The sequence below is a fragment of the Lagopus muta genome, chromosome 6 (assembly GCF_023343835.1).
Source record: "Lagopus muta isolate bLagMut1 chromosome 6, bLagMut1 primary, whole genome shotgun sequence".
Lineage (NCBI taxonomy): Eukaryota > Metazoa > Chordata > Aves > Galliformes > Phasianidae > Lagopus > Lagopus muta.
In genome coordinates, this window is record NC_064438.1 from 34,563,528 (window position 1) to 34,583,034 (window position 19,507).

A 19,507-nucleotide genomic window follows, 5' to 3' on the forward strand; every position below is an offset into this window, starting at 1 on the left:
CTGACAAGACCTGGTTAAAACTGCCACATCACTCATCCCATTGGGAGAGAGCAGGCATCTCTAATTAGCATGCAAATAACACTGGTGATGTGCCCAAAGGCATTTCTGGGATCTCTCTCAAAATCCTTATGTTAAAATTATCAGAGGATTTCTGGGATAATTATCTGTTCTCTTTCTAGTTTCCAGAATGCCCTGTGGATAATGTTCTTACAAAAATACATCTTAAAAATGCATTTTTTTTTTAATGTAGAAACCTAAGCATTTTCACAAATTTCTTTAGTATATGGAAACTTGCATTTTACAGAATTTTACTCTCATGCACTATGCAATAAATCTATAGGCCTCCAGAGAGTTATATATTAGAGCAACTGTGAAGTTTTATAGGGAAGTCTATATTAGGGAATTATTCATCAAATTATCCTCCTTTATTGAGCCTGAAGTTAGATGTTTGCATTACTATTGAAATATTTAAAGCTTATTTCTACAGAAGCAAATAACTACCTTCTGATAGAGAAATACATATAATATTTGTCCCTCTGCTGCCTTCTGTGTGTTTTCAAACACCCTCAGGATGCAGAAGCTGTGAGAGATGGAGAGGCAAACATTTGGCAGTCTCAAGTTACATAAAAGATTCTACTAGAGAATTGCAATAGTTCCCTGTGAAATGCAGACTTAAAAAAAAAAAAAAAATTACAAAATATCTGAGAAGTCAAATATTCTTCCATTTTTTCTAATACCAGCAAGCATTTGGCATTTCGGAAAATGTGGATGACAGCTATTTAAACTGCACTTTTGTTTCCAGTTGCACTGGTATGACTGACATTTTAAAAATACCTTGTAGGGAGGGCTTCTAAACTGATATTATAAAATATACTCGAAGTTGAACTTAAATGAAGGGCATGACTGGCTAGTCATTACTAGTTTCCAGAAACCAGTCTAAGAGCATCCGTGAACTGCCAAGAAAGTGAGTACTTCAGCAGGTTACACAGGATGGTTGGTAGTGTTTGAGCACTTTCAGGGAGAACTGTGGGTGAAGATTGGAGCTATCTGAGGGAATTATGAATGACGTGTTCCTCCTGCTTCTGGAGTATAGGGAAAAAGTTTTCCCACACCCAGGAGAAGAGGCAAGCAGGCTGTTATTTCTCTTCCAGGAGGTGAGACTGATTTGGGCTTAAATAACTTTATTGGGACAGAATGCATGCTTGCATGGTTAGTCCATCACAAAATAAATTAAGCATTTGATTTGATTTATTTATTTAGTTTTATTTCTACAAGTCTGAGCTCAGGTTTGCATTGGGTTATTTATGAACTCCACAAGATTTCATTTCTGACTCTTACCAGCCATCCGCATTTTAGGACCAGTTCTCTTTAATGTTTTCATAAATTCCTTGAATGTAGGATTAGAAGGTGTTTTAAGCAAGTTTGCTGATGAGAATAAATTGAGAGGAGCTTTTGATTCCATTGAGGGTGGAGAGGCTTTGCAGAGAGGTCTACACAAATCAAAGAGCTGGGCAATCACCAACTGCGTGAAATTTAAGAGCAAGTGCTGGATTCTGCACCTGGGAAGGGACAACTCTAGCTGGGGATGAGTCTCCAGACGAGGGGATGAGATGCTTGGTAGCAGTCCTGCAGAAGGGATCTAGGTGTCTTGGTTGACAGCAAGTTGAACAGAAGTCAACAGTGTGCTCAGGCAGCCTGAAAGGCCAACCAAATTCCGGGGTGCATTGAGCACAGCATCTCTGTATCTGCAATATTAGAGCAAGTTAAGGTACATTGCTTCACACTAAACAACACTGAAATTTATCTGCCATTTAATGTATAGTTATTCACTCCTAAAGAGTCTTCCTGTATTTCTTTAGAGACAGCACCTTTCTAACAAACACAATAACAGAATTTTTTCAACACACCATGCCACATCACCTGCTGGCAGAAATCTTTCAATCTCCCTCTGCTGTAAAAACTGTTTTCTCTTACCTTCACTTTCCAGTATTTCATCTGGTGACTGTCTTCACTGAAGAGAGTTTTGGGATATGAACTTTGAGAGTCTCTTCCATAGTGATTGTGGAAGTGAAAAATATATTTGGTTTTTTAATTATGGTTTTAGCTTCTTAGCACCCTTTGCATGTACTTCCCAGACACTTGACAAACTTTCCATTCCTGTTACAGTGAAGAAAGAAACTATGGTTTGTTTTGGTTTTGTGCTTGTGCGAACACACCTTCAAACACTTTTTTTTGGTTCTGACTTATCATGATTTCACATTTGAATTGCCGTGGCATACAGGCTTATCTACATTCCTCATTTGGATGTAGCTTTTGCTTTTCGAATGATGCCTTCCTGCCACTAAAAACTACTTTATTCTTCTGTTTAGTGCCTCTCTGCCCTTCCATAGCCTTCTCTGAAAGATCATGTGTTTTCCTCTGTGCCTAAAAAGTGGTGGCTTTAAGCAGTCTCCAGCTTGTCTGCAAGGACTAAACTCTTGCATGCCTCATTTATCTTCTTTTTAAGCAGCTGTCTATGTAGTATCTTTCTGAAATCGATCCAGCCATGGCACAATTTTTATCATTTCTCTTGCAAGGACATTGTGTTTTTGTACATTGCAGCATTACAGTTGCTGTTACAGAACAGCTTTTGATCACGACTTTTTGAAACAGGTCCCATGTGCTATGGGCTCACTAGCCAGGTTCTCCACAAAGCAACATTAATTATGCCTAAAAGTCTTTCTTGCAATATTATATCTCATTTTACATGAGGATAAATTTAAGCCTCTTTCAACTTGCCTTTCATTTATTCTCTGATCTCTTCCAGTGTCACCATTTGACAGTATGAGAAATAAAATTAACATTTATGGAGCGTTGTACCTGCTAATGGTTTCCTACTACTTAACTGTAATATACACTATTTTTTCTACATTTTTTCTCATTTAGCCATGTGATCTTATTTCAGAAAAATTCTGTTACTCACTGATGTATTCAGCTTGTGGCTGACTCAATTCTAAGCTTTCTGTAGGTTTGAGCATATTGTTTCCTCGCTGCTGAGTTTGTAAGGTTCATATCCTGACTTCATGGTGTTCCACTGGCTGTTACACCAAATTCCTGCCATGTTATCTTGGTTACTCTTATATAAGTTTAGACTTCATGATTATGTAGGTCTCTGAGAGAGAATTTCTGTGTTCTTTTCTGTAACAGACACTGTTGAAACATACATTTATCTTTGTACATCTGGGCTTCTCCTCAGAATTTTGTGATTGTAAAAATAGTTTTTATATATTATGTTCTTGATTTTTACATAGCATGATACAAACAAAAGACAGTCCAGAATTCAGCACGTATATTAAATTACATAAAGTGAGGGATTGGATACCAGTATTCAGAATTAAATGGTTACTGTAATTTTTAAGTTACTGTTTGATAGTCATGAATTTATACATAAGCAATAAATGATCCATCATCACAAAGATATGTTGCTGACTCTTACTTGTTCAATGGTTATACTGCCATTGGGTTCTTGTTGTGGATTAAAACTTGCTTCTGTAGATGCTGTACAAACAGAAATAAAAAAGATGCTCTTCTAAGAAATTCAGCTGGCACCTCCATAAGTGCCAGCAGAAACTGAAGAGGAAAAATCTTACTGATAATTTGCCCTTATTGTCACATACCAGTTCAGCCTAGATTTTTACAATGCTGTGCACAAAAATAATAAAATATTTCTGATATTTACCAGAGAAAGATTTAGACCAGCAAGTTGGCTCTCCCTCTATCCCACATGTAAGTTAGGGGGTTTTTTTGCTAGTATTAAAACCCCTAACTTACCCAAAATCATTGTAGAGGAAGGGTTGTGCACAGCATGTCATTAAATACATGCAGTCAGAACAGTCTTGGAATACAAAGCATAACATAGTGATCTAAAGCAGTAAACACCTCTACACAAATGACACAGAAGTGTCTTCCAGGTGGAATCATCAAAACCTAATGATGAACTTGCCAGATTTAAATGTATTTCATCCTGGTACAAAATGCCCTCTTGAAAATAGTAAGGGTTAATCTAAAAAGCAGTTCTGTACCACAATAAACTTACAATCATTCAAGGAGTCAATCAATAATGGAGATGAATACTTGTTCCTCAGTAGGAGAAAGAAGTCTTAAGATGGCTCCTCCCCCTCTGTTCTCTGAGAAAACACTAAAAATGTCTGTTGTAGATAAATCTTGTAGTCATAGTCTAAAAATTTACTGAAAACATGAACTCAGAAATCACATAATTTTTATGTGTTATTTTGATTCCATGCCACCAGCTATTTCTTCTAGACCCATATGTGATGACGTATCCATCTTTCTCTTTGCTCTTACAAATACCAGTGGACCACTTCTCTCTCTAGCACCCTTTTTGGCTTCTAAATACCAGCTCAATTTTTGCTCTGATGTTGAACTACACTTTTTTGAAAGCTTTTATTCTCATCTTGTACATATCTTTAAAATTCTCTGCTTATGTTTCAGAAAAAGGCAAAATGTTTATTTTTCCAGCTCTGTGAGCTGGTCTAATGAAAATATGTCCTTTTCCAACATCATCTCTAGTACTATCAGTGTGAAGAGCTACTGGAACCACGACACATCTGCCTGTGAGCAGCAGAATACATTTATTCTATGTAAATAAAACAGAGATTTAAGAAGAGACACATTTGAAATTGCAAGGAATTTTTTTCAGTGGTTACAAAAGCTTTGCTAAAAATGAGTGTTAGTAGAAAACTTCATGGAATTTGTAAATGGTAATGCAATTTCACACCTTAAAACTATTTGGAGATGGAAAAGTGAAGAAGGTGGTGTGGTGGGTATGGATTAGATAAAGGATAGAAATTGAAGCAAACAATTTACACTTGTGATAAAGCAGATGCATGCAAAAGCACCTCTCCAAACAAGGAAAATTGAAAGAGTTGGGCTTGTTCAACCTGGAGAAGAGAAGGCTGTAGGGATACCTTATTATGGCCTTCCAATATTTAAACAGGAGAGAAATCAACGGTTTACACAGGTAGATAGTGATAGGACAAGGGAGAATGGTTTTAAACTAAAGGAGGGAAGGTATAGATTAGATGTCAGGGTAAGTTTTTCGCTAAGAGGATGGTAAAGTGCTGGAATAAGTTGCCCAGAAAATTTGTAGATGTCCTGTCCCTGTAGATGCTCAAGGCCAGGTTGTATGGAGTCCTGAGCAATCTGATCTAGTACCTGATCTAGCAGTTGGCAACCCTAACTATGGCAGGAGTGTCGGAACTTGAAATCCTTAAGATGATGTAGTCACCATCACTGGAGTTGTGGAAAAAACATGTGGATGTGACACTAGGGGACATGATTAGTATGGTTAGTGAGCACAGTGGTGGTGATGTGTTGGTTGCTGGACTAGATTATCTTTTCCAGCCTTAATGATTCTATGGTCCCTTCTAATCCAAGCTATTCTTTGATTCTATGATTTTTTGTCTAAACTTATCAGGGAAAGATAGTATTCTTCAAGAATCCTTGTCTGGAGCACAAGTCTTATGAGGAGCAGCTGAGGGAACTGGGATTATTTAGTCTGAAGAAGAGGAGGCTCGAGGGAGACCTCATTGCACTCTACAGCTTCCTGAAGGGAGCTTGTGATGAGGAGGGGTTTGACCTCTTTTCCCAGGCAAGAAAGAGGACCCAAGGAAATGGCCACAAGTTCTACCAGAGGAGATTTAGATTAGACATAAGGGAAAACTTTTTCTCTTAGAGAGTGGTCAGGTGCTGGAATGGCCTGCAGACGTGGTGGAGTCGCCGTCCCTGGCAGTGTTCAAGAGGAGTCTGGATGAGGAGCTATGAGATAAGGTTTAGTGCTCGTGGTAGCAATGGTAATGGGAATTTGGTTGGACTAGATGATCATGTAGGTCCTTTCCAATCTTGTGATTCTATGATTCTAAGATGCCAAAATGATGACTAAATAGATTGAATCCATAGCACTTTCTATGGACAGCAAAGGAAGGCTATATCTTGAGGTCATAAAGCAAGAAGACTCCATTGAGATTTAAGGCTGCAGCCATTTTGCTGACTGCCAGAGGGATACAAGATATTTGGTTTTGGCTTTAATTTATTTATTTATTAATTTATTGTTAATGTGATCTCAGCACTTTGGAGGAGTAAAGCTATACTGTTTGTATAATACCCTGCTGTTGATACCACTGGCATGCTCACAGCATCTGGAGAACCAGGTGCTCCCAGTGTGCCCTCAAATCCCTCTGAATAACCCATGCAAGGAACTATGCCACACTGCATGGCAGACAGGGCCTGGTGCAACAGCACTTAGCAGAATAAAGGAAGTTATTTAAAGGGTGAAACAGTTCACATGATACAGAAGTATTGTCCCTTCTTTTTTTATTTTTAGATCATTATGATGAAGAGGCAGATGTACAAACATGCCTGGGCTATTATGTTCTCATATAATGTTTTTAAAGGTGTATTTTGGGTTGGTTTTTCTTTTTTTTTGAATTTTCAAGTCTTGTAGAAACCTACATGTATAGCTGACTGTAGTTCTTCTCTATTCTTTTATATCTGTCTATATATTCTTTTCTATCAATCTATGTCTAATTTTTATAGAAGTACAACAAAATATGTTAACTTGAAGAATAACTTGTACAGAAAATATTAAATCACTTAATTAAACAATTCAATAAGCCAATTTATTTGATGAATTTTTCAGAAAGTGTTTAAGATCCAAGTTTTGTTTTAATCAAAAGCTGATAATTATCTTTTAGTCTGGGAAATACATTCATAACTGATAAACTTAAGTAAGAAAAAACTCTGCATTGCTTTATAATTCTCAATGTAGTGAGATTGCCAGCTATATATTAACTATCCTTGCATTAGAAAGGCAATAAATTGCTCTTTGTCTTCTGTCAGCCAGCAATTCTATGCATTTATTGCCCAATATTCTTCCTATGAAAATGTCTTCTGATTTACTGTACATTCAAAACCCAAAGATTTCTAAAAAAAAATAATCACGGTATAAGTCTGTCATCTGCCTTTATCATGGCATTACAATTTAGCCTCTCTTCATGGATAGACAATATCTTAGTTTGCTCTAGCCCTGGCATGTGTGTACTACAAATGTACATGAGTGAAACTACCATTTTGCTACCTGCATTGTACATAATATAGAGCTTTTGTTTTAAGGTAAATCAGAGACATGAATCTACTCGGTGAAGGATTAAACACACAAAATTACATACACTGTTTTAAAAAAACATTCTCTAGACCACTGTTAGAATTTAACTGTCTGACTTGGCTAAGGTAGGCAACACTAGGATAAATATTTAACTGACTGTTGTATATGAGCATTATCTAAAACAGTCTGTAATTATAAAGTTCATCTACTATCCTCTCTCAAATTAAGTGGCACTTTCTATGCCCAGGAAGGATCTCTGACAACTGAGAGAAAGCAATAAGCCACAGGAGAAGATGTCTGGAGTATTCTTTTGAGGCAAGTAAGGACATGAAAGTTTTTAAAAAGCTCATAATGTAGTCCACTGAGATCAGAATGTTTCTTGCCTGTTCTGCATCTCTCACACAGCTGCTGAGATGTTGGCCAATTTATTCAAACTTAGCTTTGACACACTGATACTTGTTTCCTTGGGCCTGACTTGAAACTCAGGGAACTGGCCAGCTGAGTGCTTGCAGCTGAAACTGAAATCAACAGCAGCTGTGCTTTGAATAGCTCATACAGCAAGCCATGTATTCTCAAAAAGTCAAATCTTAGACACACAATATCCATCATACTGTTATTTTTAAACTTTGCATGCCTTTATTTTCCTTAAATCAAGATTAAACTTCTCCCATTAGAGCAATTTTGATTGTGAAGGAGCTTGGTTGGAGCTTGGTTTTGTGAAGATTTCAGGTACTGCAGCTAAATAGTATGGAAAAGTTCACAATTAAATATTGCCATTCTGTCTTCTGAATTCATACCATGAAGAAAGCGTAGGGCTACTGAATGAGCATAAAATAAGATGGGAGAGCAGTGTGCTAAGTTAGCTTAACATAAGTTATACATGGAAGGAGATGGCATCCTCTAGATTGCCAAAAATACGGTCTCTTTAAACAAGTATATATGTTTATATCATAAGAGATGGACAAGGGATTTGGCCTCTTCTCCCAGGCAACAAGCAGGGCATGGGGTAATGGCTGGAAGTTGTACTAGAGGAAGTTTAGATTAGACATAAGGAAGAACTGTTTCTCTCAGAGAAAGGTCAGGCACTGGAATGGCTGCCCAGGGAGGTGGTGGAGTCGTCGTCCGTGGCAGTGTTCAAGAGGCGTGTGGATGACGTGCTGTGAGATAGAGTTTAGTGATTGTGGTGGCAATGGTGATGAGGAGATGGTTGGACTAGATGATCTTATAGGTCATTTCCAATCTTGTGATTCTATGATTCTATTTGACAAAATCTACTAAAAAGATCAACCTAATTAAAACAGAGTATGAAAACTAGGGCACACAGAACAGAGAAATATTTGCTGTGATGATACTAATCAATTGGCTGTATATGCTGCACAAATGACAGGGCAGAACCAGCAGAGAAGTCAACCAGTGCATACAGGTGTTACATAGCTACCCTGAAGGCAGTGTCAGGCTGTCTTTTGTCACCACGGGCCCTGATTCCAGCACTTAGCACTATGTCACTGAGGTATGAACCTTTCTCCATCAAGACCAGAAAAAACATACCAGAGAAATATGTGAAGAGAGAAGTGAAACCATTTATCAGCTTGCTTCTCCTTAAAGGAGTGGAGTAGAGACTCAGTTCTTTACCCTCAGTCTATTAATTTTCCTAATTCAGCAGAAAATGAACCTAGCTTAATTTTGATCATTTTCTTCTGAACTGGTGAGTTAAGTAGGCTGAAGCAATTATCTCACAAGTTTCATTAGTGTGAAGGGAGATGTGGAACTGCTTTGCTGGAAAATTTAGAAATGACCAACAAAGAAGGATTAAGATTTACCTTTTGTGGTGGGAAGTGGAAAACTGGGTTTATATGGGAGATTACGGAATGTAGTCTTGGGACAATAAGATCCCTTTCTATTTGCCATCCTAGCATAGATGCTTATTCTTTCCTAGTGGCAGGCAGAAGCCAGATGCATCTAGAAGGACTATGAAGGGGCAATACCAGCCTTGTTGTATCTACCAAAGGTGGTGGGAAACTCAGCCACAACAAGTAAATATGTAGTCTTCACAGGCTATGGCTAGTGACATCTAGAAAGTTCTATAAAAATATGCGAATTGTGGTTTTAAATTATTTGAAAGGCAGAGAGCATGTGAAGGTTGAGTGATAAAGGTAATTTGTCAAGGGATGATGCAAGAGAAAGAGAGGGATGGTGAGATAGTCTGTGCCACAGGGAGAGCCTGGAGGAGGGTGTGAAGATGTGGTTTTCTTGGAAGACTAAGAGAGGAAGAAGTAATGCTGCTGAGACAGCTCAGATCTACCAGGATTAATTAGATCAGATTCTGTGCTATGTGAATGCAGCTGTACTGTCTTCAGGAAGAATCCAGTCTTTGAGGCTATGCAGACTCTTTAATGCAACACAGAGCTAACAGTGGTGGTGTAGATTTAGCTGTCCCCAGAGCTGTGACAAGTGAAGGGACCCCACAGGCTCTCATGGCCCTGTTTTATGGTAGAGCCCATCCCAGGGAGCCCTGCATTTCAATGAAAGCAGAGCCGTGGGCCAAAGCAAATGGTGCTGAGGACCTGGCATCTTCACCAGCATCTTTTTAGGAAGTTCTGCCACAGACTGGACTATGTCTCAGGATTAAGCACTGGTTCTCAAGTGCAGTGCATTCGTTTCTCTCCTGGCGTTCATTTCTGGTTTAGCTTTGTGAAAAAGGAATTTGGCTCATGAACTCTGAGATGCTCCATGATTTAAAGTACCATAAATGTGTGTGGTTGGGAGAGTTGTTTTAAAAACATTCTCTTTGAACTAGAAAACTAATTTAAGCACATACATGAAAATCAAACATTCTGGATCTAGTTTTTTTTCTTTGAAAGGGACCCTGGTGGCTGGGCATGGTGTTTGCCACTTCTCTGGGTTCAGGGGGAGCTTAATGTATCACTGGGACAGTGCAGCTTTTTGCTGTTTTGTCCTTTTGTCTTGGGGGACCCCTGGCAAGACTGCAGATCTGGGCATTGCTGCTAGGCTGGTCCACCACTACTGGGCCCTACACTCATATCTCAGCCAGGACCTACATTTCAGGGCTTTATTCCACCTTTTCACCCCAACAGAGATGAAAACTAACTCTTGTACCTACTCTTATCATAGCACCCCCCTCAGTATACCTTTAGCACATGTATTGGCTGAACAGCAATAAGAAAGGACAGAAAAATCATCTTTGACACTAAGGTTTGATCAAGTTCTTTCATATAGTTCAATAAGCAGGCATATTTCCCTAGTCCTTTAAAAAAAAAGACAAACAAAAACAACAGGTTTTAAAGTCTTAGCCTTTGTATCTTACTATGGCTTTGACTTTTTTATTCTTGAATTCTGAACAACTTTCACCACTGTAAAGGGAGTTCTACTCAAGTAAAATAAAGCCAGAGCAGCACCTGTCAATGACGAAAATCACTTAGCAGCTGAAGCCAAACTCTAGCAGAAAATCTGTAGCACCTGTACTCAGTAGTCAAACAATAGATTTTGGTCCCTTGATAATACTACCAGATTAGGGAAAGAAAAAAAAAAAAAAGTCCCCCTATTTTTGCCCAGGTTTGCCCCAGGCACCTGTTTGTCCTTGAGTAAGAGCCCCTGAAAGAAAAGTGAAAGCTGCGGGGCAGAGAGTCCCACAGGTGTATCAACAAGCCTGTGATAGGCACAGTACTCTGCCTTTTCAGCAGGCTGCAGCGCAGAATGTCTTTGTAAAAACAGGTCAGCCAGGGTTTTATTTTTATTTTTTGGGGGTGCTGAATGCTGGGGGATAACCTGATAATTTTGCTTTTTCTATGTATGAGAAAAAATGTTTTTGTTTTGCTTTCTCTAGCTTGATGGGATACAGGTTCTATCCTGGGATACTGAGGGAGAAATTAGCCATTCTGTCATATGGGTGAGCTGTAACTCTCTTGTTTATTACTCCCTCTTCAGCGCTCCTTTGACTGGAGTGGTTGAGTTATCCTGCGTGATGCCCATCTCTGTGGCATGGTGTATAGTAGCAGCTAAATCAGCCTGTTGAAGTTTTTCTTGGGGGTAGAGAGAGTAAAGCAGGAGAGAACAAAGCAGGAGAGAGCTGTTCTGTTAACAGTTGTTTCCACAGGTGCTTACTTAATAGAGGCTGATAGTTTGTTGGTACTTGCCTATGGTAAGGGAACTCCCTCCAGCTCCTGGAAAGTTGTGAGAAGAAGAGGAGCAGGAAGATGTTGTTGTGGTGGTAAGACAAGGGAAGGGGGGCTAGGAAAGTACTTCAAGTATATTTTTCATACTGTGACTGATGCTGATGAGCAGGAAGAGCTCTTCGTTTCAAACTTTCTTACTGTTTTTCTTACTTGTTATTTCTTACTGTTAGCTAGAGCAGCAGTGCGTATTCAGGAGATACCGGAGGGCTGTATGGTAACTGCTAGGGAATTCTCTCTGAAGTCTGCCTTTCTTCTTCCATAGGCTTCTCATTATCTGATTTCTCTTTTGCTCTGTTGCCACCAATTTCACTAATCATGAGAGTAAACTTCTCATTTGATGTTCAGTTAGTATTAATCAATTAAGAAGGTAGCTAAAGCATGATGTATCTGTTATTTTTTCCTACAGGCTGATAAGATAGCATATCAGATTTATTTAAAGCTGGAACAAAACCTGTTAAACCTGGTTGCCCATATTGTTCTACATGCTTTATATCTATGCTGATACACTTGTGCTACAGAGCTAATAATCTTGTTTGTGGTTGGCTCTGTGTTTTGGGATGTGTCTTAAAGCAGCTCTGTTTATTGGTTGAGTTAGAGGGAAGGAGTCCATGTGTGTTAAAGTAAATTGAACTGCTTATCAAATGTCTGCTGTGCTTTACTGTGTAGATGATAGGTAAAATTTGCAAATGTCTGGTAGTCAGACATTTTTGCCACCTCTGTTTAAATACTTAGTTGTTATTCACTCAATGCTGAACTAGGTTTTTAAAAAGATGCTATGAAGAATTAAAGCAGTTTTGCTGTAAATAGGGGTTTTGAAAGCACTGGCTGTATTAAAGGAGTTTGTTAATTGTCTGACTTCAGATTCTAAAAATTCTTGCTTTAACTATATAGAGAAACATGCTATATTTTAGCCTCTATGTATGTGTGTACAGCAAGTGACTTAACTTTAGTCTAAAGTTTTAGTTTAATAGTGGAAAAAACAGCAGCTGGCATAAGCATGTCTGAGCTGAGTTAAAATAAGCATATTGAAGAGCAAATAGTTTAAATCCAGCAACGTGAAGCCAAAAAGCTTACTCAGCATTGTACATGAATTTTTGCAGTCTCTTGTGTGTACTACATTTATGCCATTTGCCTGTTTTTCTTACTGTACAATACTTACTGAAAGTATGAACCAACAGGGAAGGAGCATCACTGACTAGAGGTAGAGGAATCAGATGCTTTAGAGCATATTGGCCAAGTATAGTATATAAACCAGTCAGTGATGGTAATCAGATGATCAGCTTGTTTTTTATTGCTTTTTTAAATCTCTTATTTCTTATCAGTAGTGTTGTAGCTGAGGAAACCAATGTTAGTATAAGGTAAATGAAGGTTAAGATCGTAGAATCATAGAATGGCCTAGGTTGAAAAGAACAATAATGATGATGTAGTTTCAATCCCCCTGCTGTGGGCAGTGTTGCCAACCACTAGACCAGGCTGCCCAGAACCACATCCACTCTGGCCTTGAATGCCTTCAGGGATGGGGCATCCACAACCTATCTGGGCAACCTGTTCCAGTGTGTCAAAACACTCTGTGTGAAAAACTTCCTCCTAATACCCGACCTAAATATCCCTTCTTACTTTAAAATTCTTCCCCTTTACCAGTTTCTTATCTAGGGATTTTTGTGTTGATAAGAGACTGTGGGGAAAGGAAGCTAGCTTAGTAGAAAGAGGCTATGAAGTTACAGACGGAACAAAATGTAGGAGCAGGAAGGTGAAATTATATAGCCTTCTAGAATGCTTGAAGTGCAAATAGGAAAAGAAGAATTTTACTGAGTCTCAACTTCAGACTGGTATAAGTGGAGATGAAATGGGAAGATGCACACGGTGGGGTATGTTTAATAGATATGGCTATAATAAGGACAAGTGTTATATTTAATAAGCTGCTGCCCTTCTTGGGCATTTTTTATTCTCTTTATAATATATTACTGGGGTGGCTGAAGTCATGAGACTGGAGGAAAATGGAGTACACCAAAATCTATTGCTAATATACAATATTGTATTCCTTGCAGTGTTTAACACTGTAGCAGTTGGTCCAGAGTGAGACCAGAACACCTGCAACTTGTTTCTCTATCTAAAGAACAAGAGCTTTTAGTGGCTAGCAGAAGTGTTCCATTACTCACATCTCTGCTATACCCTTTCTGAGTGATGGGAATAGAGATGATGCCTTGCTTTCTAGTGCGATACATTGAGTCATGACTGAATATCGTGTAAGATGGAATGAAAAGGTTTTATTTTATCTATGTGTGGATGTAGAAAAAGGATTAATAAAATTCTCTGGCTTGTATGTCATTGTTATCTTTATATTTTCTTGACTGCTTTTATTTTTCTTAACTCCTGGAGGTATTTCTGAGTAGAGCAAGTATCATGTTTATGCTAGGTGCACTCATGTTATTGAGATAGAAAGAAGTGCACTGTCACCTACAAAGTTATTAACCTTCAAAAGATGAAGCAAGGCAGCCTTGCTCTCAGAGAAAACAGACTGACTTTTAAACGTTTAATCTAGTGGCATCCATGGAGACCAGTGTGCAGGTAGAAAATCAGTGACCCCATTCCCTTTCAGGTTGTAATGTGAAATGTTTGTAAATAACATGTAATGTAATGTTCATCTTGTAAATAAGGAAATCTCTGGGTTGTGATTTGGGGTGAACAAGGGGCTCCACACTCAAACAGAAACTGGCGTGTAGTTCTGGTCACCTTATAATTCAGAGTGCTTTCCCATTTCTCTCTTAGCTATTTGGGTAGAGTATAGCTGGTAAAAGGTAAGAAACCATCCCCTTCCATTTGAAGGGGGGAATGCCACAAAAAGGAAACATCTGGATTTTTGAAGAGATGATGACATTTTACTTTGTTTAATGAGTATGCTGTTAACTCATTTTCTTGAACATAGTTAAATAGAAGATAAGCCAGGGCCAAATCCTACTATTACTTATTACTGATCTTACTGAGGGGAAAGCAGAACTTAATAAAGTTAAGTAATGCCTACAGTAATGTCTGCATATATGGCAAAGGGTGGCTTCTTGAAAAGTGCTATGGGTTGTTCTACATATCATTATCTGAATAAATGGATAGTGGGAATAAACAATGGCAGTATTAGATGGAAGTCTTTTCAGTTGAACTCCTTTCAGTTGAAAAATCAATCAATTTCTGCCCTTCAGATCAGAGGACTGCAAAGGGGACAAAGGTGAAATGCATTGCTACTTATGCTGGAAAGGGAGAATGTGGTAAATACCTTACTCTAGATTCCTATTTTAATGTCCAACCTGTGTTGTTATTACTGAAATAATGAGAAAGTATTTCTATTTTGATTAAAAAAAAAAAAAGTTGTACTTGAAGCCTTGTGCTTGAAAACCTAGCCGGGATGCATCAAAATGATCACGATGTCAAAGTGGTGATATAATGAGTTGTGTTCAGTCTTCATCTCCTGCTTTAGGAAACCAGTAGGAGTAGGAATTAAAAGCAATGTTAAAGCATGGTTTTTAAATATGTCAGTCCTGGGCTGGGTGGGTAACTGCAGTCTTTACTTTTTTCTTTTTTTCAGTTTATGGAGTGGGGGGAAACCCAGATGGAGCAGTGAGACTCTAGATTCCCAGTTCTACAGGATAGAAAACTAAGTTTTCATGATGTTTAGGCTAAAAATCCTTAGCTTGTGCTCTGTCTGGGACCCTCTTGTTGCAGCTGTCTTGCACACAATCTGACAGGCTCTGGCTCATGATGAATGCTTTTTGATGGGGTTGAAATATACCACAAAACAGGCTGCTATTTAAAGAATGTCAAACAGCCAAAAGTCAGGAAAATCACTATAATTTTATCTCCATTTTCGTATTATCATTTGCATATGTGGATACCCAGACTCATACAGTCTGTAATTAACAGTAAATAGGCAGAAATCTTTAGAAAAATATTCTAATATTTTCCTTGCTGCTGTCTGACTCCTTTCCCATTCACCCTCGTTGCCGTGTTATCTCTGCTCCTACTTCATCTTGCAAGAAACCTCGATGTAGGCTATGCAGCTGAATGTTAGTCTGGAAATAGAGCTGGGCTAGAGTGGGATCTTGGCCGGAGCAGATCTGGTTGTATGTGGGACTGACCCAATGCTTGCTTGCTTCATGCTCTCGTGCTTCCCTGTGCTCTCTCCACTGGTTGTACTCCTCCAGCTACTGGGCGTGGAATGCGTCAGAGCTGTCAGATCAGCTGCTGATTACTCCTGGATCTCACCACTTTCCGAATAAAAAAAAGCTTGCTGGCTCCATTCAGTGTTCCCGTAGCAGTAAAAATACTTTAAAAATATACTAAATAGTGTTTGGCTCTTTAGAGAATAGAGAAATGGATCCCTTACATGAATTTCAGAAAGTTGTCGTTTATTTGGGTGCTATAACAATTAGCCTACTGTAAATTCTATTGTGTTTTGATGACATTCCCTAACTTCCATAGCAGTCCAGCCTAAATCATGTTTCAGTCATGTTGTCTTCTGCTAAATTGCAGATAATATCCTAAAGGGCCTAAGCGACCTTTAAATGTTCAAAAATCTAGAAATAAATGCATTGTTGCTCTTGCAAGTAAAACTTTATCATGAGATGTTAGATCTGATTTGTTGAGTCAACTTTAGAGCTGAATTGTTGTGTTGTACTGACATAGGATTAACATTAGAAGAGAAGGTGTCAAGTCTGTGAACATAAAGGGTGAAGAGGAACAAGTAGTGCTAGGTATTTCCAAAGTTGGTAGAGAAGCTCTGTATTTGTTATTAAATACATATGCATGCCACCTTTCTTTGAAAGGTAAGTTGAAGGGGAAGAGGTATAATTGTTTCAAATGTTTTCCTCTAAAATCAAAGACTTTTTTTACTTACACTGAGGTTTAATGGTGGAATTAAGTACTTCAGACAGTGGTGCACATGTTTATTTGACATCTGCAGGACACTGAGGCTTCTTGGTTCAAGTTGGGCTTTTTGTTCCCCCTGGGCCTCAGCATATAAAGCATAGAGGCTCTGGTGTTTCGTGTATTTTTAATTTTCCCACCATGTAGAAGGGAATTTCATGGATTGGGAAAATCAGTTTTTACCAGAAACATTTTTCATCCAAATGGAACTTGCAAATAGCCCAAAATGTGGTGATTCTTCTTTGGATGTGAATTTTAATTTCCAGGCAGCTCCTCTTGATGCTCATTCATGACCTCTCCTTCTCTCATCACCAATGTGAGCTGCCAGGGGTGAGGTCTGCAGGTCTTGTCCTGGCCCGTGGAGAAGGTTCTGAAGAGGGGCCTTTCTGTTGCAAACTGATGCTGGGTGCAGGTGGGGGTTGGTGGTGGCCCACTGGGCCCACAGCTTGCCCACGGCTCTGTCTCCACTTGACTGTCTGCTTGATGGGCAGATGAAAGCCTGGCTACTCAGCATGCAGATGGTAGCACAGGTCACCCTACAGTTGAACAAAATGATAAGGAGCTTTCTACTTGGTTGGTTAGAAACTTCTTTATGCTCCCGTGAATAAAAAGCTTTTTTTAAAAAAAAAAAAATTGAAAAAAGCAACCAAAAAAAACCCCAGCTTATTGTTATTCACTCAACAGTGTGAAATCTGATGGTTTTGGAGTACTAAGTGTGTTTTTCCCTGGCAACAAGATATTTTTTTAAAATGACAGATTGGCTGTAGGAGCAGGGTGGGGCAGGGTAAATATGCATGCTGCTTATACTACTGTAAAATAGCTATTGTCCTTACAGCCCTGGTGTTAAAAATTGTGCTGCTGTTTATTTTCAAGTTTTTTTTTAAATGGTAAAGAATTCTGGCTAATAAGATGTGTTTTTAGATTGACAAAGGTAATATTAAGTTCTAAATATGAAAATAGTGAATAGTGCATAGATCTTGATTCTGTATCACTGTGCCAGAATAATCTGTCTAAAACAGCGCTTGATAAAAGGCATTTACTTGAACATGGACTCAAAAATCTGTGGCACAGTACTTTAAAAGCCTGTTTGCATATTGTCTGTTTCTTTAAAGGGCTTCCGTATTGTCTCGGGCTCCCCTGGAAATGCAGTAAGGATTCGTATCACATCTCCGTTGCCATAGCAACAGCAGTCTTTCCCATAATGAGCTGCATCATCTGAACTGATGTCACAGCATCATGCAGCAGGTCACACAAGGCACCTCCTAGTATTGCATCCTACAGATGTGCCGTAAACATCAAAAGAGGATGATTTGAACAGGACATGGTAAGTGCGAAATGTTGTGCTGTTCTTAATTGCACCATTATCTTTCCTGTTTTATAAGGCTTTCCTAATATGAGAATGTGTGGATTTTGCCTTGTAAAAATCATTCTGAGAAAAGATGCTGCATGCCTAAATGTTGTTTTTCAGGCAGATAGGCTGAGACAAAGGCCTACAGAAAATGATTCAATACATTGTCTTTGTATTTGAGATAATCTCTGAAGATTTAAAGAGAATGTGTTTAGATTTCACAATCCAGTTGAAGTTTCTACAGTTTGATATGCTTAAATGGAAAGAATAACTGTTTTAAGTTTTAATGCTGTAAAGGTAGCTCATTCTTTTCCATGCATCTTTAACTATTTCTTTTATATTCAGCTCTTTTTTTAACCTACTGTATTTTAATAACATTAATATAGCCCATTTATTTTCAATGGCCTTCCTTACCCAAATAGCACGGAAAATACCTCATGAACCAGTACTGAACAAGCAGTAGGCACTGTATTAATATAAAATACGTTTTGCTTTTACCCTTTCTGTGCTAGTATTATTAAGCAAACAAACAAAACAAAAAAACAACAAAAATTGATATGACTGCCAGACAATAACCAGGTGTTCTGTAAGTACAGTAGTTTTTAGCTTTTCAACTGTTTCTTTCCTCTGTTTTTATGCTCATCATTAATATGAATGTAGTGTATTTCAGATCTGCTTTCCTTCCAGTAAAAGAAAGATCTTTTTTTTTTTTTTTTCTCCTGCTGCAACTGCAGTAAAAGGTGTAGCCAAAGATTCAGACATTCTGAGAGCTTTTGCTGTTCATAAGATAAGAATATGCATAAGTATAAATGCTTCTATGCTTATAGTAGGAAGAATATGTGCATCTTTTATATAGTAAATTGGTTGGAAACATGCCTATAATATTTAGAACTCTTTGCAATGTCCTATATTCATTTACTTTGTATTAATATCTCAGTTCTGGAAGCCAGACTGATTTAGCTAGACTTAGCCTTGGTGGATGGCATACAGCATTGTTTAATTGTTTGGTTTTGCATATTTGAAAGGTTCGATCTTTCAGCTGCTTGCTTTTAGAAGGAAAGAAAAGACCAGACACATGTCATTTTAATTGATCAATATGTCCACTAGGAATTAGGGAGTGGTCTCTGGCTCTATTCTGCCCATGTAGCTTATTTCAGAAGTGCATCAAGAAAAAAAAAACAGCAACTACTAATCTTTTACTGATGTCTATATTTGTGTTTTTGATCACTTATACTTGATAAAGTATGGAGTGATAAATATAATCTGATTACCCTTCACAGGGATAGATATGACTGGCTTATCTGGCAAAGCTGGAATGGAGTTCCTATATTTTAATTAGACAGCTGCACTGCTCCTAGGCCATTTTCAGCATGAACTAAGCATGTTTGTTTTCCCTCCCTTCCCCCTGTTAAAAAACACAATACAGACATTTGTAAATGAACACTATAATTATGTTGCTTTATTATCTGTGAAGCATTCTGCATTATGAAAGTAGTGATCCTCTGTGTTAATGGCACTCTCATCAGGCAACCGTGGAAGGCATGAGTTAGCAAGGGGAAGGGTGGGGTGTCTGAGGTCAGAAGGGAGTTGTCGAGCAATTTAAGTTCCAGCTTTAGGGGCCATTTCGTAAGGAGTGCTCACAGGACATGCTTCAATGGAATATTATGCCATTGTTAATATCAGTGTATTTTGTTAGATTTTGCATGTGACAGGATTATCACAAGATAAAAAGTTAGGGGAAATATTGTGGAAATACTTTTGACAGTACTTGTGAACAAATGGTCTGCTCTGAAATCTCTGGTGCAGGCTGTTTGTCTTTATTTTCTCTTTCATTATTGGGAAAATAAAAACCTTATTTTCCTAACTGTGTGTGTGTGTGTGAATTGTAAA

The 19,507-nt window shown here is 38.3% G+C and overlaps 1 protein-coding gene across 1 annotated transcript in view; it reads left to right on the forward strand.

Annotated features, from left to right (window-relative positions):
- The first annotated feature begins 10,934 nt into the window (after nt 1–10,934).
- Nucleotides 10,935–19,507, forward strand: part of AKAP6 (A-kinase anchoring protein 6) — a 276,451-nt gene continuing 267,878 nt past the window's right edge. The window contains exons 1-3 of the mRNA XM_048949915.1: nt 10,935–11,069; nt 11,277–11,390; nt 17,382–17,593. The gene's annotated coding sequence lies outside the window, so the exon portion shown is untranslated. The remainder of the gene's footprint in view (nt 11,070–11,276; nt 11,391–17,381; nt 17,594–19,507) is intronic.